Consider the following 24,715-nt stretch of genomic DNA (forward strand, 5'->3'; position numbering starts at 1 on the left):
TCATCAATAATTCACATCGTGCTCAAATTAGGTTTGTACAATCTGACAATTAAAATATAAGTCTAACAAAGCCTCACAAATTTTAATTTTACATTAATTTGGATTGAAAAATCTATACTATATATAAAGTGGGAGTTTTGAGTTATGGTGTAAGCATTTTTCCGTCATCTCTTGAACTTTTATTTTACAGGCCCTCAATTTCACCCTAACCACAACTTATTTTCATTGTAAATAACTATCCATAAATGAATAACATAATTATACTTTTAAGAAAAAAATCTTAAAAGAGCAAAGTTATGTTCGGTAACAAAAAAAATTTATGTAAAATAAGTTTATACAAGAAACCCATGAAAATCCCACAAATGATAAATGTCTGACTTAATAAATCTCTCTCTTGTTCTTTCTCATCTTTCCCATTTCCGCATACAAAAACATCTAGAAAAACATGCACAATAGTACACGCTTTCTGCCTTATCGTCCTCCTTCAGCTTTTAATTCCTCACATTTTTTGGGTTAATTTTATTCAAAAATATTTGGGCGGAATTTTGACTTTCAAATTTTGATATTGTTTTTTGAGAATAAAAATTTCGTCTCAAATTTTTTTCCCATTCTCTACATACTCTTGATCACACGAAGAAGGAGAGAATCTCTGTGCTTTTAAGTGCGAGGGTAGAACACGGGAAGAAGAGTCACTAATTTGGATAATCAGGTAACTGTAGTTCTTGTTTTTTATTTGGATATAATTGTGTTTATATCGTAATTTAATTTCTCAGGAGTTTTGTTTTTGTGTCTCCAAAAACCCTAAAAAGAAAAGGTTGTAGAAAGCTTTGTAATCTTCTTCTAGGATTCTTTAGGGTTTTCAATCTTACTTAAAATTTGAGTTTCTTTGAAAAAACGTCGGAAATTACTGTCGATGCATCATTCATATGATTTCAACCAGGCTAGTTATGTTCCCCTTTTCAATTTCATTCGTTCTTTTTATGGCTATTATTACAGGAGATTCTCTAGTCTTTTAATATTTTCTTGTCTTATTTTTTGATCTGTTTGATGGATTTGGGACTCCTGCGGTTGAGATGTGGAAGTGCCCATATGAATTCTGTATTTTTTCAAGAATACTATCAATTTTTTGGGTAACTTTACTGTAATTTTTCTAAGTTCTTGCATTTATTCTTTTCTTATTTTTATCATTTTAATGGATTTCGGACTCTTGCAGTTGATATATGGAATGCCCAAATCAATTCTATATAGAGTTGTTAAACAAATCGAACTATTCGGTAGCTCGGTTTGTTTCGACTCATTCGTGTTCGTGAAAGGCTCGTTCGTAACCTTAAATGAACCGAGTTCGAACGAATTTTTTCGTTCAATTAATAATCGAGCGAACAGGAGCATGTTCGTGAGCTTTAACGAACGTTCGCGAACATGGACATAATTATTATTTGATAAATTTTAGGGTTAGTTTTACGGCTGGAGTTTTATATTTGGAGGGCAAATTGCTTTGTTTTATTTGTTGTTTTTATGTTAATGTTAGTTATATAGTTAATGAATAATAGAATTTAGTCACTTAGTGCTTTAATTGTTTTTGAGAATGATTAATGATTTGTATGGCATATTTAAGGTTTAAAATAATTTGGATTTGAGCATTTCGAGTATGTTAGCGAACGGCTCATTTTTGTTAAACGAATCGAACACGAACTCGAACATGAATTTGTTTAACGAGTCGAACACAAACACAGGTTTGGAGTTCGAAAATTAACGAACTAACACGAACGTTGTTCGAATCGCTTAACGAACAGAGTTCAAACATGAGATACTTGATTCGATTCTGCTCGTTTACAGCTCTAATTCTATATAGTTCTTTTTTTTATATGGACAAATTTGATTTTTTTTTTGGTAATTTTTCTGTAGTGTTTTTCCAAGTTTTGCCTTTCTTATCCTTTTCTTTTTGTTTATATTTTGTAATGGATTTAGTTGTCTTGTAGTTGAGATATGGAAATGCCTATATTTATCTACTGAATTCTGTTTTCTTTCCAAGGATAATTTATGATATTTCATCATGCAATGGTATCAATTTTTGTGTGAAGTTGTTGTTAACATGTGGTTGTACTACATGTTCACAGTTGTTTACAATGTAAAATATATGAGTTCTATACTTTTGATTTTGTGTTTTGAAATAATTGATAATTTTTCAAGCTTTCAGTTTGGTGATTGTATGTGCAAGTCTGTGATCACAAAGTTAATTGTAGAAATGAATCTAGACAGAATGTCTTGGATAATTTAATTTTTGATATGTATATGTAGAATGTGCATCATGGATTAGTTTTGACAAAAAGAGTAAAATGAATGTTTTGGGTGCATAAGAGTACTAGTTGAGGAAAAGAATCAACGGACAACAACAATTTGGAAATGAATAATAACACAAGAAAGCGCAGTAAAGATCCTATAAAAGATTATAGGTTTTCACATTCTATAGGGTCAGTTGAAATATGGTGCATGTTCTTTCAAATTTACAGAATCACAACTTATAAAGAAAATCCACATGAATCTATTAGACTAGTTTTTGTAACATGATGTTCCAGAAAATCTTGGACGTACCTTCTTTCTTGCCTGAGGAGATGGTGCTCTGTGTACTTGCAAACATGTACTTTACAATTTTATTTATGGTGCCAGAATTTTAACATACATAACATGTATTTTACAATCCTGTATTCGCTGGTCAGAACATTTCATGGTATTTGCATACTAATAATGGCATGTTTTTCATGTTTTTATGGTTCATCTTTTTTGACGAATGTTTTAGTGCTGATTTTCTTTTGTTTGATACTGTTTGTCACAGGTTTCAGATAGAGGGTCTGGTTACTATGGCTTTTGAGGTGAGTTAGAATTTATTTCAGAATTAATTGCGGCACGTATCTCTTCAGTTGATAATTTTTTTTTTAAAAAAAGTACCGTAACAAGTTTGTTCTTGCAATAGTTTAGTAGTAGCTGGATTTTCTTTATCAATCTATGTGTTGTTGTCTGTGCATTTTGTTGGTTGTGGAATTTCTTAGAAAATTTACACTAATTTTGCTTTTGCATGTGTTAGAAGTGGAGTATTGGATATGTTTTGCTTATCAAGTTTTTATCTTTCGATTGCTATTTGGCTTGTTTGTAGTTATTTCACTCTTTTCATCTAAATTACAAGATTTTTAGGGCAAACCTGAAATTTTGCATTGTTCATTCGCTTTCACCTTGTTTGATTTTCTCTGTGTGAAGATGCCTTTTGTTGCATTATTCTCTTTCTAAAATTCAGACTCTTAATTACATACTGCTTTTGCTTGTAGCAGTTTATAATTAGTAGGAGAATTTGATGCATAAAGAATCTTACGAAGCCATGCAAAGTTGGCATAGGTGCTTTACTGCTAGAGAATGAGACAGTAGCATCAATTTCATTTTCATCATTGTGATGCTTGGAATCTTTTGGGTGAGGATCTTGGTCCTTTAAATAGCAATGAACTTGAATCATTAGAAAGGCAGCTTGATATGTCTTTGAAGCATAACTACATGGGTGATGTACTGCTCTTATTTTCTCCAGGATTGGCTCAATACTGATAATTGAAACGAAAATCTTGTCTATTCATTGTGGACTTTTTGAGTTCCTTATATTTGTTTTGTAAGATGCCGAACTTTTAAGTTAGCTATTTATGTGGTCCTGATGAAATGGCAAGTATTGATTTGAAACGTTAGTATCACCATGCTTATCTATTTTTCTGGTCTTCTTACTATCTTGTCCCAACTCTTACTCGTCTTGGTTTCTTGTACTACTTTATTTCTTCGTCTAAGAAAATTTTAGTGTCTACACCTCTAATTTTGGCAATGATCTTGTCCTTCGATGCGGTGCAATATTTAGCTATAAATCTTGTAGATATGAGTAATATGCCCAAGTATTTTAGAGGTAATGTACTCAAAGGCATCTCCAACATCTTACTCACTAGCATTTGTTTTTCACTCAAAAAGCCTGCATAGAAAATTTCACTCTTTTAGAGATTTGGTTTTGGACTAGAAACCTGTTGAAATTCCAATAATGTTTCTTTGAAAACGTTTATAGATCTTTCAGTAGCAGCTCCCAACAAAAATAGGTCATCAGCAAACTTGAGATAGGTCAGACGCAATATTTCACACTTCGGATGATAATCAAATCCTTGCTATTGGACATTCTTAGTCAACATGCGAGAGAAGACCTCCATCACCAACAAAAATAGGTAAGGTGAGATAGGATCACCATGCCTTAACCCCTTCTCATTTTTAAAATATCCAACCAAAGACCCATCAAATTGAGTGAAAAAGTTGATTGTAGTCACACACTTCTTTATCTACGGTATAAACGTAGGGTGAAAGTGCATCAAATAAAGTAGTTCAATCAAGAAAAGCCATTTGATTGACTCATAGGCTTTTATTACATCCATTTTGACAACCAATCTAGGCCTACCAATCATGAGATGATATTTTTTTGATGATCTCATGCATTAACAGAATGTTATCACTAATGGACCTCCTTTTCATGAAAGCATATTGCTGTTTGCCAATAAGAGAAGGTAAGACACCCTTGATTCTTTCTATAAGAATTTTAGAAAAATATTTATATAGAATATTACAGTAAGCAATTCGGCAAAAATCTTTCATAGTTGCAGATTTCTCAAGTTTTGGAACAAGAGTCGTGATAGTAGAATTTACAGGGCTATAGGGATGATTTGGAGAAAAATAAGACTTAACAGCTTTTAATGCCTCCTCACCAACTATATCCCAATTTAAGGTAAAGAAATCAATTGTAAATCCATCAGGGCTAGGTGCAGTACCTTTTTTCATTTTGAACAAAGAAATTTTTTTATCTCAATATCAATTATAGGAGCCTTCAATATATGCTATTGTTCCTCCGATAGTTTCGAAAGATTTAAAGAACCCAAAGCAGATAGGTGTTCATTCAAACCAGAATCTAGATCACCAAAAGGTGTGTAAAGAATCTAGCAGCCTCCTTTTTCACCTCTTCACAGTCGATCAATTATCTGTCATCCATACATAATCTTGTTCTTGCAATGGTGTAGTTTCATAGTTCTATGAAAGAAACGTGTTTTGATCTCTTTCAGTCAGCCATTTCACTCTAGATTTTGCTTTAAAGAATTGCTTCTCAATTAACCTTAGCTCAATATATTGGAGTATCAATGCTCTTTTTTCCTACTACAAAATATCATCAAAAGAAGAATTTTGAAGACGACATTGAACCTCAAAAAGTTGTTCCTTAGTGTGTTGAACTCTCTGTGAAATATTACTGAAATGCTTAGTGTTTATCTTTTTTGATACCACGTTCAATATCTTGAGTTTCTGACAGACAGCTTTCATAGGTTCTGTACCATAAGAGAATTTCTAGACCCTACATAGACAATCTTTATATTCACTGCTTTTCAGATGGAACTTGAAAGGCTCTGGTCCAAACTCGACATCATCCACAAAAGTAATGATAGTAGGTGTATGATCTGATATAATAGGACATAAAAACTCCACCTCCAACCCTTTGAAACTAGAAAAACATTGCTCATTTGCCATTACTCTATTAACTTGCTATAAATTCTTACTTCATTTTCCCTTCTATTACACCATGTAAGGGTGATTCCTTTTAAAGGAACACCCTCTATATCAATAGAATCGATATAGTTATTAAACTCCTTCACAGCATCCAAATCATGTCCACTTCCTCCCAATTTTTCAGGGCAAAACCTGACTATGTTAAACCTCTCATCAACACCGATGGATCCCCATAAATTTCATAGCATAGATTGTCAATTCCTACTAGAAAGGCCTTCTAACTAGAGTGTCATTTATGACATACACAATAGACTAGAAGAAGCTCTTTAGATTACTTTTAGGAGTAACTTGAACATTAATAGCTTGATGATGACTAGAGAGCCTTGTGACTTGAACATCGTCCAGATTCTAACCCACACACAATCTATCAAAACTCATAAATGAGTAGTATGAATATATAGCCACCCATGCAAATAGCTAGATAAGACATTATCCACCTTGCGACTTCTAAGCTTTATGTCAGTAATACCAATCAGGTTTAGATTTTGGTCCTATATTTAGGGGTGTGCAACGAATTCGAATTCGATAATTTAGAAGCTTGAATTATGAATTTTTCAAAAATTTTGTAGCAGAATTACCAATTGAATTCGATTTCAAATTCAATTCAGAATTCGGTAAAGTCCGAATTCACCGAATTCGAAAACCTTTTTTCCTTCATTGTTAGATGTATTGTTATATAATATAAATTTTATATTACATATATTATAAAAAATATTATTATATATATAAATATATATAATAATATATATTAAAGATGAAATTGAAATAAAAGATATTATTATTATGTATGTATATTTATAAAATGAAATTGAAATAAAAAATATTATTATATATAAATATATATATTATAAAATGAAATTGAAATCAGAAATTTCGATTTCGATTTCCAATTTCGAATTATGAATTTGAAATCAAAAATTTTGATTTCAAAAATTTCATTACCGAATTCGAACCAAATTCGAATAATTTGAAATAAAAAATTTTAATTTCAGTGTCGAATTCCGATTTACCGATTTCGAAAATTCCAATTCAATTCGAATTCGATCGGTAAATCGAAATTTTTCGATTTTGCACACTCTTACCTATATTAAATTCACAATTTCCTTTTGCTTTAGAGGATCATTCAATCCTCTTATATTCCAGACCTCTATTAACATTTAAAAGGTTGAGGAGGAGTTCTTGATCCCTTTATAGTTCTGTCTTTTCTCCTTGCTTCAAAGGTTTTAAATCCTTCCATCCCCTGGTTTACCATGTTACCTTCTGCTTGGCTAGAATCAAGTGGTTCTAGTTGTGAGGACTCGAAAAAATTTTCTTATTTTATTTTATTTCTTCGAATACATTTTTGTTACTTTACTGTATTGTCTTCATTTCCTAAAAATTTTTATAGGTGAGTCAAGTTTTTAAATCATTTTCCTTGTATAAGTTAGTACATATTAATTTCATAATGCATTATGGAAGTAGGACCCACTAGTGAGGTGCGTGCGATAAATTTTTGAAAATTAGAAGGAGTTTTGTGCAAACGGATATTATTTTGTAAGGTGTTAAGGGATAATTAGAGGTTGGCTAGATATTTTAGTGATTGAAAGACAATAGGATGAGGATTAACCCTTGGATGTTATTTGTCATTAAAGCATTGGACCATTGATTTTGACTAAGACCTTTCTTAACCTTTTATTAACCCAAAATTGACCAAAAATCTTTTCCCCTATCTTGGCTGACTCCTTGGAGAGAAAAAAAGGAAGGAAAACTTCATCTTCAACAGCTAATTCTTACTTGAATCTTCAGTTTTTACCTTAATCTTGCAAATCACTCCATAAAAATTGACACTTAGGGAGGATTAAGGGCTTTGGTGGAAGGATTTTGGAGGAAGAAGAACTTGGTTGCCATATCTTCATGGGTTTCAAGGTAACTATATTAAGAAACCCTCTTTTCTTTTAATACTTGCATAAGAGTGGATTTAGAGCTTGATTTTGGTAGTTTTTATGAGAAATTTCATGGTTTGAGTGGTGATTAAAAAATTTCAGCTTTGATGGTGAAATTTCAGCTTTTATATGATGCTTTGAACTTGGCCATGATTTAGTAGCTATGCCATGTGAATCTTCTAGCTTTTACAAGTTATTTTGGCTTGCTTATGAAAAATTTCAGCTTTGTTGTGGTTGATTCTTGAGCTTGAAATTGGCTATATTGGATGGTTTTGTGGCCTTAAACAAGTGTACTTTATAGTTTATAACCTGTGGTTGTGCTTGAGGTTGGATTGCTATAAACCTATAAATATTGGTGTTGAGTTTGGATGGAAAAGTTAAGCAAATAAGGGGAAGTGTTGCTGGAAATTTTTCCGCAAGAAACTCTGAGCAGTTTTGGAAAATCTATTATATCTTGGTGTATAAAAATCCAAATTGAATTTCGCTTATTGTGTTTGAAACTAGATTCAGAGTGGATTCTACCATGAAAATTCAGAAATTTTCTCAATTCCTATGAATATCTATGATTTTCCAAAGTTGACTGAATTTTCACACCTGCTCTGTTTTTCTACTTGATGAAGTAGCAACTTGAGACTAGAATTTGACTGATTTATGGATAGAATCTTACAAATATGTATTCTAGAAAATTTTAGTCCTTTGAGTCTATTTTCCAATGGTATAAAATTTATAAATTTTGGACTTAAGAAACTTGCGCAAAACTGGAGAAAATTTTATTTTCTAAACTTGTTCTTGCTTCCATTTCCAACTTTAAGTTGGAGTTGTTAAACCATTTTGAGCTTGGTTTTATGAGTGGAATTGAGGTTTAAATGAAAGGAAATGAGTTTCTTCAAATCATTTTAGGTCGGATAATTTCCAACTTTGCATTTTGAAAGTCTTGTTCTAATTTCTTCAAACGTTTGACTATAATCGATACTCTTGTGTTCCAAATAACTTTTGCAACGTTGATTTAGTAAGCACACGAGGTTTTCTCCTCGATTGCAACAAAAAAATATTATATTTTGATAGGTTATACGGGCATAAAACTTATAAATTGATGCATTTTCTAAATGAAGTTTTGAAACCTCAATTTCTTCATGTATTTTGGTTTTGTATTGCTAGTCTTTTAATATAGTATATGACCACAGGACTCGAGAGAGTTCAAGAGGATGAACCAAGGTTAAAGTGAAGGGTTGCAATTGATTGGTGACTGTTTCAATGCATGTTATTTGATTATGCATGACTTGAGAAAATGCTATTATTTGCTTAAGTGCTCTCCTTTGAATGACATGCTAATAAGTGAATGACTGTTGTGATTTTCTTGTTTTGTTAATTTTCTATGAGCGCATGTTCACATTGCATGAATGCATGATAAATGTGCAAGAATGTAGGCCGATGTGTATTTTATCGCATCGATTGAACTGAGTTTAACCCTATGCCGGCATCCTATTCGAGACCCGCCATTTGCGAGGTCGGATTAGCTAGACAACTTTGGGTTTATAACTTACCAATATTAAGTGCAAAGTTCAAAACTCTTTACCAAAAGGCCTTGAATACAATATTTAATGTTTAATGTTAAATGAGGGGATTGTTGATTTTTTGGAGGGCATAAGGTAGATGTTAAATGAGGGGATTGTTGATCTTTCGGAGGACATAAGGTGGGAGTTCGGAGGTTATAAGGTGGTAAAATGTATGTGATTGTTTATTGGCAGTTATAAGGTAAATGTTGCTCTCTGTGAGTCACGTATCCTTTTAATGTTTAAATTATTGTTCATCCTTGTATTTACTTGAACAAATGATTGAATGCATGCATGAATGTTATTGTTTATCAAGTATTTTACATTGAAAGATTCCTATTATAATTAATTGCTCCACTACCAGTTTTTAAAGTTGAGTATCGATTTACTTGAACCTAGATTACTTGGAAAAATGTGCTTACATGTTAAATTGTGCTATTCTCTTATTTTGCTTGTTTACTTGGAATGCTCACTGGGCATAATCTCATCCCACATTTTGTTTTTCTTAATAGGATTCGGATCCAAAAGTGCTCAAGAATATTGTTGGAATGTTTTGAGAGACTTTAAGTTTTTATTTTAGTAGAAATGACTGTAATGTATATATTTTTGGGTTGTAATTAAGATAGGCATCGAATGATGAATCTTTTGTGTGTGAACCTATGTAATAGCCTTTGGATGTATGTAAATGTTATTTTGGGGTGTAATGAATATTATTTTGGTTAGTTTAGAAATGTCAAGTAATTCTTGCTATGGATTGTAGTGAGTTCTGACGAGAGTTGGGTAGGCGGTCCGCTGACCCCTCTAGTTCGCCTTTGGGAAAAGTAGGGCTGTCACACTAGTATTATGATATCAATCCCATCTCCTATGTCATCTCTTGCCACTCCAGAGTAGCCAACATTTCTCTTTTTACTTCTCATCTTTGGATTTGTGCTTACTTCCTCCTACTCTAGCAAAGGCGAAAACCCATTTTGGCAACGTAATATTAAGTTGTTGCAAACTGCACTCAGAATTTGTCCTCTTAACAAATTCAAATTTGATAACCTCCTTTGTCATAACTTTCTGAAATACATGTGTAACATCATATTTCTATTGCTCCACTGTATTCACCTTAATAATATTAGTTATATTCCCCTAGTAAGCCATTTTCCTCTTTGAAACCCATTTTTGTTGAAGTTTTGGACATTTTGGACATTGTTTACTAGTATGCCCAAAAGTAGAGAACTCCAAACAAAAAGAAGCGATCCATTCATACTCCATTGGCTGCTACACTTCTCTACCAAATTCATCAATAAAAGGAATACACTCTAGTAGTTTTGCACCTCCCTTTATTTGCACACATGCTCTGGCATATGACAACCTTTCTTAGGATGCCATTTGCTTATCTATGCATAAAGGTTTTCCAATAAAACTAACTAATTTATTGACGGTAATTTCATTATAGTAGTAAAACTTTAAGTCAGCCAATCTTGCCCACATAGGTTCCTTTGTTATACAACTATATGTTAAATCCAAGTTAGGAGACAAGCTTTCAAATATAGAAGTTTATTGAAAAAAGCCATAGCCCCTGTTCCAATACGACAACTTTGAATTCTTCATTCTCAAATAGGAAAATATAGAATCCATTTTTCAACAATATAACATCAATCTTCCCAAATTGAGCCCAATTTTTATCAACAAAATTATACATGATAGTAAAGAAGGGAATTCTACCCATAACAACACCCCCAAACTACGATTCCATTTAGCTAGACTTTTACTAATATCATCATGAGTCAAGGACATTTTTAGGTTCCATAGAAGAAAGCTCTGACTCATTAATACCATAAGTTTTGTTTTAACAACAACAATTTATGACAATGGTTTATCAAAGAACTTACATTGCTTTGATGCATCAACTCTATTTTTCAAGGAAGGAAATTGATTTGCAGAATGTGAATCCACCAAGATAGATCCCAAATCAATTGTTAGGCTCCCCCCTTGGCTCAAATCAAATCACAAGACTTTTTTGGAGGCAAAGACGGGCACTTTGCCTAATTTCGTCAACTCCAACCAATCGCTGCTTAAGAAGCAAGAAAGAGGGTGACACAAACCCAGCACTAGAACCAAAAGATATGCCATCATTGAAATCAAATCAAAACCAGAACGTAGTAGTGCTACTGAATTCACCCGAGAGGAGAACCCTTAATACTTTACTAAGACACTCCAAAAAGCCTATTTATTGACCTCAAAGATTGCAAGGATTATGAATCCAAAGGAATATAGATTCAGGCAAGCTCAAAATCAGTAGCAAACAGAGGTTTTTGGGCAGCGCACGTTAACTGCAACTCTTAGCTCGCTCACATTGGCAAGAGAGAGAAAACTACCCCAACTCCTGTAGTTCTCATGATTACCTCACTTTCTCATTAACATCTCTCATTTAATGCACTTTTTCTCTTAGAAGCCCTATAAACATTGCCAAACACCAAACATAAGTAGAATGCAACAATTAACACCAAATTTGGCCAAGATTAATATGTAATATTCATAAATAAAATATACAATTAGCTCTCTAACATATCATTCCAATTTTCACTCTAACTAATATGCAATGGATTCCCACAAGACGAATTCAAAATATGTAGTTCACCTCAACCTAGGATTAAAATTCACTTCATCATCTGGACCATGACGATGCAATAGTAGTAGAGCCTGCCATAATTTTTTTATTTTAATGTTCTTGAAACCTGCATTGAAACCAACCTTCAACATCTAGTACATCTTGTGCATTTCAACCTTAGATGATCAATCATCATACTATTGCTCGATGAAACCACACCTAATTCCAAAAGAGTACAAAATGAAAAATTGCTTAAAAAATTGTTCATAATCATATCAATGATATGCTACTAAAAAGTTAGAATCAATATCAAGAAGAAAAAGAAAATTACTGGAAACCTAGTACCTCACTAGAAAAGAAAACAAATAGTAAATCACTAAAGGATCATAATTCATAGAAATAATTAAATTAACAAAATACAGTTAGAGACTAACAAAAATAAACACTTACTCAAATTTTAGAAATTTAGAAATACTTAAACTCAAGCATAAATGATAGAAAGAAAGCATAAAAGTTGCTATGGATAGAATGAAAACACACAAGTTGCTATAACCTTGAGCCAGTGTCAAAACTTTCGTAAATCACAGTTTTGTCAAATAGCAAGTTAAAAGCATTGATACTTTAGATATTATATCCACATAGGAAAACAAATCATTATACATTACAAAAGAAATTACTATCCATCGAAAAAAATTAAAAATATTAACATCTGATATTATACTTTTGTCTCCCAGAAATCGCAAACTATCAATATAAGTGAGAAAATTCAATATCTCAATGACTGATTGCAGCATAACAAAAATATGATAGTTAACTTGATTAGGTAAAATATATGTGGACAAGTATGAAGTCGAAGCATGAAAAAAATTCAAAAAAAAAAAAAAAAACACTGTGAAAACTTAAAAACTTGTATCATGGCATGACAATGTCTTTTTGGAGGCCATGGTGCAAATAGATGCATGAAAACACTGTCACTTTTGGATTTTAGTCAATTGTTATAAATTTGAACTATCTAGTGAAGACATGACATTTCTATTAATAGCCCTTAGGGAACCAATCTATGCACTAGTTCAAAAAAGGAAACACTAGTAGCAACTTAAAAACAAAAACTCAGTTTATAATTATTAAAACATTGAACTACATAAAGCAAGCAAAGCAATAACAAATTTAAATATTTAAATTAAATTATATGCACAAAAGCAGAAGAATAAAATTGGCTTATCTACACACAGCACTCGATATATATTCCTATATCAATACAAACCATGTATTGACAGATCCTAAAATCACAAGAAATGAAAAAAAAATCAATTTATGATATATCCATGTTCACTATTGTTCCAAATCCATATGATATACTCTACTGTAATGTTCCAACCAAAAAGAATCACCTCTTTCACATGGAACAACATTTTGACTTAGTCTTTACATTTTCTTTATTTTTTAAAAAGAAACCCATAAAACTATTAAAAAATTGTTCGAATAAGAAAAAGGACGTACCACCTTATGGAAGAAAATATAATTTATTTAGTTTACTTTAATGACAATAATTTGAGATATGTAAGCAGTAAACGTTTGATACCAGATAGAGCAGAAGGAGAAGGAGCAAAGATGCAAATGAATTCAATAATAAAGCACAATATAGTAAGATTAAGTAACATACTTTTAGTATCATAAACTATCCAAAGTTAGCATTCAAATTAATGAAATTGAAGATTATGCAAATTAAAACCTCAAACATACCTCTAACCTTAAAAGTAAATGATAAGAGAAAAAGAATATCAAATCACTAATCAATAAGGATTTAACCTTCATCATCCTTTGATAAAATCTCTACAATCTAAAGATTATTGAAAAAATAGTATTTAATCAGAACCCCTTAACTCATTGTGATTAGTATGGATAAATTTTCCAAAAAAAGAAACAAAAGGGAAATAAATTATACCTATAGTTCTTCGATATGAGTATGTTTGTAATCCTTGACAAATAAAAAGCAAAGCGTAATCAATCATAATCAAGTACAGAAATCAAAAGTTCCTGTGCCAATCAAAAGCAAATCTTAATATGCTTGATGTCTTACAGAGGTTTGGCCTCCACCTCCTGTAGACACCAAATTTTGAATAATTTGTATGTATCATCTATTTCATGATTTTCATTTTAGATTGCTTGTATTTTAGTTCGTTATTGTGTGTTTTGCACTATTAGTTGTTATGATATTTTAGTTTTATTCATTTTCGCCCTTTTAGTTGACCTATTTCATTTGTTATTTATTATTATTTACTTTTAGTTTTAGTTTTTAGTTTTAACTTTTAAGTTTAAGATTAGCATAGAGTTTTTAGAAAAAGAAAAGGAAAACATCAAAAATATATTTTAGTCATTTTGTTTTTATTCAATGCTTTCTTGAAGGAAAAATGAAAATGAAAAATCATAAAAAAAAGAGAAAAGAGAAAATTAAAGAAAAAGAAGAAAAAGAAGAAAAATTCAAAAAAAAAATATAGGTTTTAGTTGGCTTGGAAAAATGGAAAGAAAGAAAAAGGAAATTTTGAGAAATGAAAATGATGAAAAATGAAAAACTAAAAATTAAAGAATGGCCGTTTTTGTTTAGTTTTTTGTTTAAAATTATTTTTGTTTTGTTATTATTATTACCTGGTTTGTGTAATTTTGTTATTATTATTTATATTTTATTTTATCATTTCTGTAATTATCAAGTTGTTTTAAAAAAAAAAAAAAAAAAACTGCAGCCTGCACGCTGCAATTTTTTTGCAGCGTGCAAAGGACAACCTCAATAGACATCGGATGGCCGGATGGAAAGGGAAGGGACAAGCCTTCATCCTCACCATTGGGGTGAGGGTTTAGTGGCTTTGTGTTCCATATAAAAGGCAAGGAGAAACCACAGCCGAAAAGGGGAGTTTTCGGTGAGCAAGGGGGAGAGAGTGGAACGGCTAAGGAAAGCTGAGAGGGGAGAAAGAGAGAGTTGGAGAGAAGAGGACGACTGGAAAAATTTGGAGTGAGCAAGAGAGAGGAAGAGCGTGAGAGATAGAAAGACAGCAAGAAATTCTGGAAAAAGGGGGAGGAAATCAGAGTGAGAAAGCTTGAAGGAGAGATTAGAGAGTTTGGGACGGCTGGGTTGAGTAAGGAAACCGGAGGAAAAAGAGGAAGCTTGGGGTGGCAGTAACGGGCTGAGAGTGTGGAGTAGAATCTGGTGGGCGACTGGTTGAGTAAGGAAAAGAGAAGGCCGCAGCGTTGGTGAAGGATGCTAGTGTGATTGTGAGATCCGACTGGCCTGGCCTCTTCGTCAAGCTCTGCGAGAGGAGGAACCCAACTCTGCTGTTATCGTCTTCGATCTTCATCGGAAAAGCACGAGTCTTGCAGCAAATCATCTGCTATCGACATTACCTTTTTCATTTGGGTAAAATTTCTCATCTCTTGTGGATGTTTATGCCTTTTGTGCTGAAATGTGTTTTGGTGGGCAGAGTTTCGATCAGTCCCAAGTTGTTTGAAGCCTGAAAATGGATTGGTTATAGTTTAATGATTTACGGTTGCTACATTTTTGTCCATTGTCTTTGTTTGAATCTTCATGTTTGGGCGACATTTGATGATAAGGGGGGGTCAGGTTTGTATGTTTGGGGCTGAAAAGGTTTGAGTTATGTTGAATACTTATTGATAGGCCATGTCAAAAATGAATTGCAGGCTGCTAAAATTTGGATTTTGCTTGAATTTCTGAGTTTGCTTGCTATTTCTAGGATGCATTTTTCTCTTTACTTTCACATTAGGTTCGGTGCTGAGATAATGGGTAAATATGGAAATGAGTTTTTCTCTATCTTCATGGCTGGTTTTCGCTTGTTCTTACGCATTCCTGTCTTAGTGGTTTTGTTGGCTGATATGCAGTAGCTCACTTTGTCCTTTCGATGTCGGTTTTTGGCTGTTCATGTTAGAAGAATCTATAGGGTAATCTTACTGTTTTGAATTTGTTGTTTGGAGTGAGAAGGCAATTTGGTAAGCTGTAAATTTGGTAGCAAATGGAACATTGTGGAAGCTGAAGTTTTTTTCTGCCGTGGCATGCATGTTTTCCCAAAAGTGGGTGTGATATCTTTCTGAGTTGTTTGTTTGTTTGGATCATGGTAGTGGTATAGTTAGTTGCTTAACCTGAAGTTGTGATGTTGGGTTGGAAAATATCTAATTGAAGTTGTGTTTTGAACCTAAGAATGAAGTTAGTTTGAAGGCAAAGTGCAGCAGTTTCATTCTCGGTTGTTTAGAGCTTAATGTAAAATAGTTGCAGAAAGTTTCAAAAAATGCAGAAATTTTCTACGTTGCATGCATGAAAATTCAGGAAAATTACCCTTTAACCCCTCATGTTTCACCTTATGTTACTATGACCCAACAAATAGAATAATTTCTTCAATTGGACCCCTGAGATTTTTGCAGCAATGCATTATGGCCCAATTACATTCCATGTTCTTGCAATTAGGTCCTAAGGTGTTTGCATTCGAATCATTAATTGATCTTTATTATTTTGGGGACCTTTGAAGCTCTTTGATGATTCATTTTGACGTTGATTGTGATTGATTAGTGATCATTATTGGGTCCTAGAAATGCAAGTTTAAACCATTCATGGACCTTCATTCACTCTTGGATTCTTGAGATATGATGTTTGCTTGGACTTTAATTTTTACTTGGGGACCTTTGAGTTTTTAAATGCTTCAATTAGGTTCAAATGATTTGAGTAGTGCTTGCATTTGGGTCTTTAGTGGATGTTATGCTTGGAGGTTGGATGATCATGTCTTTGCTTGGTCTTTAATTAGCTTTTTACTTCATTAAGTTGTAATTGGGGGAAAATTTGATGATTTGGTGGATTCCAATTGTTTTGTTTATATCTTATAATTAAATTGGTGCATTAATCCTTTGCTTTGAATGGTCTTAGCACATGTTATCCCGTTAGTTGGTGACTTAGCCCAGTTTAAATCTCGTCCATTTAACACTACAAAAGGGAGCGGTATAATTCCTTTTATCTTTTTTGTTTCTCTTATGTGACTCAACGTGCTAAGTGAATTGCATGTCTACTTTGCTTTCTTAGCTTTTCTTTAATTCCTTTTACTTATGTCATTTACTTTTTGCTTTCATTAAGTTATTCTTTTAATGGGGTATGTGTACACCTCTTGGCTTGTAATAGATAGGGCTGTGGCGAGCAATTTGGTCCATTTTCCCCTCCCCTTTTTGTTTTAGTGAGTGAATGTAATAGGTTCATTAGTTTGGTTGCATGCCTACGTGTTAAGTGTTTAATCGCTTTATTAGGCCCTTGCATCTAGTCAAGCATGCTAAGTGTTATGTGCTACGTGTTTATAAGTGATTCGCATGTCTACTCGCTTTTTTATAGTGTGTATGAATGGAATGGATGAATGTACGTCACCACACTAGTCCAACGCTAGTTGTGGCTTCTTTTATCGTTTCCACTAGTCCAACGCTAGTCGGAATTCATAGGAGGGGCTAGTCCAATGCTAGACCCAATAGGTTTTTTTTTCCCTTTTTCATGAAGTGCATGATCACCACATATCATGCATTTTTCCTTAGTTTATCATTTGGTATGTTCCTCAAACCCCTTCCCCTTCACTTTAGGACTTGCATCTCATGCTAGTTAGGGTTCATTTGCGTGAAAATCCCCTTCCGATAAGGGAAACGAGCGAGTGTGGCTACTCGATAGTCTTAGCACGCTAGTTTCACCTTCTAATCCGAGGGAAAATCAAAGTCGAAGAATTAGGCGTCATCCCCATACCCAATTTGTTGCATTCCCTTAGGGACATATTTTCATTTTTTCTCACTTCCATGCTCTTTTAATCACCTTTTTTTCCACATTTCTCAATCCATATTTTTCACTATGTTTTACTCATCTTACTCCACAAGTAGAATTCAAATTTCACATATATATTTATAATCCTATCTTCATTCATTTGCACACACTAATACTTTGATTTTTCATCCAAATTCACACGTGCACTTTCTTTACACACTCACACACTAATACTTTGATTTTTCATCCAAATTCACACGTGAACTTTCTTTACACATGCGCACACAAACACTTTGTTTTTACACCATTTCATACATGAATCTTTTCATACACTTGCACACTTGCACTTGAGTCACCATTTGCATCAATCGACCTCTATGAGGTTTCCCTTTATTGGCCGCCACAATTCATGTGGTCTGGGACCAAAAACCTCACGAGAGACATCGTAGAATTTAGGATTGCATTTTTTCGTTTTTGCATAGGCATAATCCAACATGCAATACGTACCCTGGGTAGAAAGTCAGGAAAGTTAGGGTTAAGTCACGCAACTAGCCTTGGCTAGGTCAAAGGGGTGCCTTGGAGTCTATCCTTGCCTTCCCCTTTGTCAAACGTGACTCCCGAACCTTTTTCTTTGTTTTACGTAGACTAGGAGTCGTTTTAAAAAGGGTTTATTACTACTTGACTTTAAAACTCATTTTTAGGTGACTTGGTACACCTTAAATCATTACCAAGTGGCGACTCCAAACTTTTCATTTCAAAACCCTTTTTAAAACTATTTTTTGGGTCAAATCGTCGCTTTCCAAGTCCCATTGAGACCCATGTCTTTTCAACTCACAAAAATCATTTTCCAATCACAATTGAATCAAAAACTACATTTTCTCAAACTATTTTATTTTTCTTATCAAAAAATGGGGCGCGACAGTTGGCGACTCCACTGGGGACTTCCTAAGTGGGTCCAAGCATTTTTGACTTAACCATTTGTTTCCTTTTTCTACCCTTTCTATGCATGGCATGTGGATATTAGGATTGCATTTTTCATTTTTAGGACCTTTTGTCTTATATATGTAATCAAACCAATCCCTCGACTCACGAATGTATGTTTGAATGAATGTTTACTTGTTATCTCGCGGTTGCATTGCATTTTTGGGAGGTATGGGTCACCCTAGAGCCTCGCGTTGGTTCTTGACCCTTCCCCTCCAAACGAGCACTAGCATACGAGCATACGCTTTACTTCTTTTATCCCTTTTATTTTTCTTTAGTGGCTTGTCACGCCACTCCACCCTATTAGGATTAGGTGACTCACTTGGACATGTGATCACGACACGATGTGTGTGTAGCATGTTCCAATGGGTCACTCAATCTTCCGCTTAAAGCTATTGGTTGATAGCCTTTAGCTTTTGGTCGAAGATTGAGGTTTTGATAGATTCACTCAAACACGTAGCCGTGACACGATGTGTGCGTAGCGGTGTTTGGGGAATCGCTCGAGCCACCGACAAAGAACCTTGGGATTGATGACCCTTAGTTTCTAAGTCTGAAGGCTCGGGGGCCTATGACCTATCGAGTCTAGATGCATTAGTAAGCCAAGCCTCATGCATCCATGATAGAATTGCCTAGGGGAGGGGTTGGCCTTATCCTAAACTAGGGACACTATTCACGAGGGGAGGGGTCCAACCCCTTTCTCCTTTTTATTGCTTTATTTCCTTGTGTTGATTTCGTTGCTACAATGTGTTATGTGTATTTATCTAACTGCGCTAACTTTTCTTGGTTTTGTGCCCCCATTGCATTCACAAACATTAGCAAATAAGAGGTCTGGCATGACCTTCTTTTATGACCTACCCTTGTAGATAGGCTATTGCACATGTGAAAATTGTGATATATCTTGTTCATAAATTAATGCCATACCATTTTTTGGGCTTACCCTGGCAAATAAAGGGTTCCTTAGGTCACGTTTCATTTCGAATTGCATATTTACATCGCTTTAATAACTGGCATCATGCATTAAACCCTAGAAAGGGAATGCCACTTAGGGGATCCCGTGTTAGGAATAAACCACCTTGTGTCTCGGATACTTAATCCAAGGAGACTTGCACGTTTACATTTTACCATCCAAAGGGGTAGTGCACAAGGTAAGGTAGGGTCCAATCATTTTCATAGAACGATCTTTGGATTATGAACGTCTAATAATCACTTTTTGGCCATTTTATCAAAAATTGGTAAAAATCCCTTGCGTAAAGGACATTAACTTGAAGAAAATTCACAAATAATTCCTCCTATTGAGACGATAAATAAATTAAGGCCAAAATTTGATTTTAGAAGGTCATGGACTAAAGCATCTCAATAATTTTGAAATAACCAATGGTCGGACAATTCAATCAATCCATTTTTGCCAATTCATTCAATTTCATTAATTCGACCAATTTACCCTTTTAGGGTGATTTGGCCGATTTTTGAATAAATCCTTAGCTCCATTTCAATTCATTTGACCAAATTACCCTTTTCAGGGTCATTTGACCAATTTACCCTTTTTAGGGTCACCTGGTCGATTTTGAATAAATCGTCAATTCATTTGACTAAATTACCCTTTTTAGGGTCATTTAACCAATTTACCCTTTTTAGGGTCATCCGGTCGACTTTTGAATAAATTTTCATTTTTATTCAATTCATTTGACCAACTTCTTTTTTTTAGGAGGATCCGGTCAATTTTTGAATAAATTATCAATTTTCATTCAATTCATTTGACCAATTTACCCTTTTTAGGGTCATCTAATCATTTTTGAATAAATCATCAATTCGTTTGACCAATTTACCCTTTTAGGGTCATTTGGCCGATTTTGAATAAATCATTAACTCCATTTCATTCGTTTGGCCAATTCACCCATTTTTAGGGTAATAGAGCCGATTTTGAATAAATCAAGTTTCGTTCAACTCATTTGACCAATTTCTTCTTTTAGGATGATCCGGTCGATTTTTGAGCGAGTTATTAAATTTCACTCAATTCATTTGGACCGTTTCCCTTTTTAGGGTAATTTGGTCGATTTTAAATGAATGGTCAATTTCATTCAATTCATTTGACCAATTAGGGTTTCAAGGTCAAATTTCAAATTGAGAAACCTAGTTGATTTTGAGAAAACCATCATTTGTATCCAGCCATTTGATCAGTTAGGGTCTGGACCCATGATTCACTGAGAAAACTCGTCAACGAGTTCCAATCTTTTCGATAGGAAGTTCGTCAAGGTCAAAGCCGTGTATTTTTGCAAATTCTTATATCGATCAAAAGTGATCAATCCAATCGGACATTGGCCTCATTTTCACAAATGTCTCTTCTCATTCCAACTGGCCAATTTTTTTTTCAAAATTATTTTCCACTCAATGAGTTGATCAGATCCATCAGGTATGATATAGTGCCTATCTCAGAGGATTGCATTTTCATGTCAGGCCTACCCTTGGCACAAAAAGGGCTCCCCCCATAGGACATGCATCCGAATTTTCTGGATATCTACTAACTCTTGTCTTTTTTCCTTTTTCTTTATTTTTATTAGAATAATTAAGCAAGGGTTAAATCTAAAGGCAATCTTTTCAAAAATTCTCAGGTAATATTTAAACATAGCTTCTCGTCGGAGCCCCATCATAACGCGATCCCGTACTCAAGCCCAGAGGAATCGTGTAAACATGAGTGCTCCGCCAGAATCATCCGATAAGGCCGTTGCAACTGCCCAGCCGGAAGCCGCAAGTCCTGGGGTTCAGTTGACTGAATTGCTCACAAGATTTGGAGAAATGGCATCCGAAATGGCCGCTCAAAAGAAATTGATCGAGGAGCTCATTAGTAGCGGAGTGCAACCTGAGCTTGGGCCTGCCACACAGCCACAATCCGAACCATTTATTATTCCTCCGATTCAAACCACCTTACCATTTGTTATTCCTCCAAATCAAACCACGTTTGAGAACCCGCAATATGCTTACACTCAAAATCCTCCATTCTATCCTCTTTACGGGCAAGGGTTTCCACCTCAAGGTGACCCAAACATACATCCGAATCCAGCTTTTTATCAAACTACCGCAGAGCCTGTGATACCGGAGCACACTTTCCAAAACAAGCCAGAAATGGGGGAATCTTCTGCTCCAATTGATATGAAATTGCTTAAGCGCCTGGACCGCTTTGATGAGTTTATGAGGAAAAGTCAGGGCTTAAACAAGCAAGGAGTGCTGGACTATGACGAGCTTTGTCTCTTCCCAAATGTTCAATTACCTGAGGGGTTCAAAACCCCGAAGTTTAACAAATACGATGGCACGGGCAATCCCAAGACGCACCTCCGATTGTTCGCCAACAAGTTGGGTAGGCCAACAGATGATGAAAATCTGCCTTTGAGGCTATTCCCAGAAAGTCTGGAGGGGGATGCACTCGACTGGTATTCCAAGCTGAAACCCGAAGAAGCGAAGACCTGGTTTGACTTGTCCAACGCTTTTGTAAGGCAGTACGAGTATAATTGAGAGCTGGCTCCGACGCGAACCACGTTGGAAGGAACAAAAAGAAAACCCTCTGAGGACCACAAGACATATGCCAAAAGGTGGAGGAAAATAGCTGCAAAAGTCGAGCCACCAATGACTGAGGACGAAATCATACGAACTTTCATTAAGGCACATGATCCGCCATACTTTGAAGAAATTTTTCGCATGACTGGATGCTCATTTGCCGCAATTGTTAATAAACTTGAGGAATTTGATGATTTCATGAAGGCTGGAAAGATTGTTAATGTGTCTGCCCTCAAATCGCAGTTGGATGCTTTGCAAAGCCAAGGTAGTAATGGGAAGAAGCAACAATTCCAAAAGAAAGAGGGGGAAACTGCTTTTGTCTGGAATCGAAACCCTGTTCCAATACCCAGATCTCGACAATACCCTACCTACTCAAACCCTTGTGCATTTTTGTAGAATTTAAGCACAACTGTTAGGTGTGCATTCTTGTGCATATTCATTTTTTCATGACATGTGAATTTTCTTGCATGCCTCATTTTTTATCATTGAATTGTGGTGAATGACAATCCCCGTGGTTTATTGCAAAAAGCATGCTTGGATTCAGTCATCTTTTGGGAACAGTTGAAATTCAGCCAAGCCAGCTACACAGATTTCACAATATAGCAAAGCACATACCTGGTCAGTTTGAAAATTGGAAAAGCTTCAGGGTAAGAAATCCAACTCAATCGGCTGCCGCAGCAAAAGTTGATAAAGGCGTTGAAAGACTCATGTTTACACGATTCTCGAAGGAAAACGGATCAAATGGTGGTGGCAATTTCTTTGTTTTTTCTCTTTCACAGGAAAAATTGTATGCACAGATGAAGGTAATCACACCTCGCACTCGAATTGGTGTCGGGAAGAGTCCTCCGGTGGACAAAGGCAGATCGGAAATGTCACAAGCAAATTTGATCAAAAGGTGCAGCAACATGGCGATACCGAATCAACTATGGACTCAAATTGTAAAAATTCATCCAGGTGGGGCAAATTAATTTTTTGAAAAGTTTCTCAAAAGTCAAAAAAAAAAATCAAAAATCAAAAATCAAAAAATCAAATCAAATCAAATCAAACATCAAAAATCATCATCAGAAAAGTCAAAAAATCAAATCAAGTTCACCTCGGCAGGCTCGGGTTTTATCCCACTGACCGCTTTTATTTTCGTTGGGCACGGGTTTTATCCCTCTGACCTCGGCAGGCTCGGGTTTTATCCCACTGACCGCTTTTATTTTCGTTGGGCATGAGTTTTATCCCTCCGACCTCGGCAGGCTCGGGTTTTATCCCACTGACCGCTTTTATTTTCGTTGGGCATGGGTTTTATCCCTCCGACCTAGGCAGGCTCGAGTTTTATCCCACTGTCCGATTATTAAAATCATTTTATTGCTGCGGGAACTGGGTTTGTCCCGTCAGTAAGCATCTCATTCTCATTGCTATTGGAGCTGGGTTTGTCCCGTCCGTGAGCATTTTCTTCGCCACTAGCCGTGGGTTAGTCCCACTAGTGAGCATTTCTTTTCGTTCGCCATTAGCCGTGGGTCAGTCCCACTAGCGAGCATTTCATTTGCATTATTAACAAACATGAGTCAGTCCCGTTAACACTTCATTTCACTTCTTTCACTTCTTTCATTTGTATCATCAATGAACATGGGTCAATCCCACCAACACTCCATTTCACTTCAATTCATCTGTTTTTAAATTCCTGTTCGGGTCAGTCCCGTTGTAAATTTCTGTTCGGGTCAGTCCCGTTTTAAATTCTGTTCGGGTCAGTCCCGTTTTCAATTCTTGTTCGGGTCAGTCCCGTTTTATTTTTCATGTTCGGGTCAGTCCCGTGTTAGAATTCCTATTCATTGGAGTCTTTTGCAGCCCAATAACACATGTAAGTATTTGGTGTCTACTTCTTTGTCTCAAGTTTTTTCAAAACTCAGACAAAGAGGGGCAAACTGTAGAAACCAAATTTTAAATAATTTGTATGTATCATCTATTTCATGATTTTCATTTTAGATTGCTTGTATTTTAGTTCGTTATTGTGTGTTTTGCACTATTAGTTGTTATGATATTTTAGTTTTATTCATTTTCGCCCTTTTAGTTGACCTATTTCATTTGCTATTTATTATTATTTACTTTTAGTTTTAGTTTTTAGTTTTAACTTTTAAGTTTAAGATTAGCATAGAGTTTTTAGAAAAAGAAAAGGAAAACATCAAAAATATATTTTAGTTGTGACGCCCCGAAAAAAAAATGAGTTTGAGAACCCGGAAATTTTGTAATTTTCTAGGGTTTATTTTTTTAATCGCCCGTTTTTCTACATTTTCTTGATTAGAAAAATTTCCCAGATAAAGTTTATGAGCAAAAATAGTTTTAAAATGATTTTCCTAGTATTGGAGAGTTTTTAGAAAATTAAGAATATATAACGGACGTGGGACCCACAAGTGCGAAAAGTTCGAAAAAATTCGGCCAATTAGATTAAATTCCGGATACTGTGTAAAATTTATCGGGTGTTAAGGGATAAGTAGAGGATGTGAATTGATTGATGTGAGAGGAAAAAGAAAAGATAAGATTGCATTTATGGAGGTGACAAGTGTCACCATTGTATTGGAAATAGCTTATGACTTACTATTCATTTTCTTGACTTTTTGACCAATTGCTTAAATATCTTAAAAATCACACAAAATTCATTCTTGTCTTCAACCTCTTGGCTGATTCTCTCTCTAGCAAAGATGGAAGAAAAAACCTCTTCAAAGTTTGG

At 34.6% G+C, this 24,715-nt stretch overlaps 1 long non-coding RNA gene across 2 annotated transcripts; it reads left to right on the forward strand.

Moving 5' to 3' along the window:
• Nucleotides 1-312: 312 nt before the first annotated feature.
• On the forward strand, nt 313-9,813 carry LOC113713851 (uncharacterized). 2 transcript variants are annotated; one of them, XR_003453664.2, is made up of 4 exons: nt 313-709; nt 2,834-2,870; nt 7,448-7,521; nt 9,604-9,813. It is a non-coding gene; the product is annotated as an uncharacterized lncRNA (long non-coding RNA). The 2 variants fall into 2 exon arrangements; XR_011822625.1 differs by lacking the exon at nt 7,448-7,521 and having other exon boundaries at nt 320-709.
• The last annotated feature ends 14,902 nt before the right edge of the window (nt 9,814-24,715 follow it).

The sequence above is a fragment of the Coffea arabica genome, chromosome 10c (assembly GCF_036785885.1).
Source record: "Coffea arabica cultivar ET-39 chromosome 10c, Coffea Arabica ET-39 HiFi, whole genome shotgun sequence".
NCBI classification, from domain to species: domain Eukaryota; kingdom Viridiplantae; phylum Streptophyta; class Magnoliopsida; order Gentianales; family Rubiaceae; genus Coffea; species Coffea arabica.